This window comes from Penaeus monodon, chromosome 22 (assembly GCF_015228065.2).
Source record: "Penaeus monodon isolate SGIC_2016 chromosome 22, NSTDA_Pmon_1, whole genome shotgun sequence".
In the NCBI taxonomy this organism is placed as follows: Eukaryota; Metazoa; Arthropoda; class Malacostraca; order Decapoda; family Penaeidae; genus Penaeus; species Penaeus monodon.
In genome coordinates, this window is record NC_051407.1 from 15,233,280 (window position 1) to 15,233,655 (window position 376).

Consider the following 376-nt stretch of genomic DNA (forward strand, 5'->3'; position numbering starts at 1 on the left):
TTAATTTGTTATTAGACAAAAAGAGTATGATTCAGGTAGTAATACTGCATACTCTATAGTGGGATAATAACGTCACGCATTTCATTATAATACAAAAGTATATTTTCAATATATGGTACAATACAAAATAGAGAAATATGCATTTAAGCAGAATGACAGCAATCATAACTGCTTCCACAAAAAAAATGAGATTCATCACATAACTTGCCCACATGTAACCCCAAATAAAAATGGAAATGGACATGTCATAGATTTCTATCACCATCTTATACAGTGGCACAATACCCGTGTGAAAACCACGATACTAAAGCTCATCTTCAACATATAAAAGCGGTTCCTCTGTACGGGTAACCCTTGCTATCACATCTGCGTCGTA

General features: G+C 34.0%; 1 protein-coding gene across 1 annotated transcript in view; it reads right to left on the reverse strand.

Annotated features, from left to right (window-relative positions):
• Positions 1-79: 79 nt before the first annotated feature.
• LOC119587580 (putative uncharacterized protein DDB_G0290521) overlaps positions 80-376 on the reverse strand; it is a gene marked incomplete in the record, with an annotated part of 9,693 nt that continues 9,396 nt past the window's right edge. Inside the window, 1 exon segment of the mRNA XM_037936293.1 lies at positions 80-376.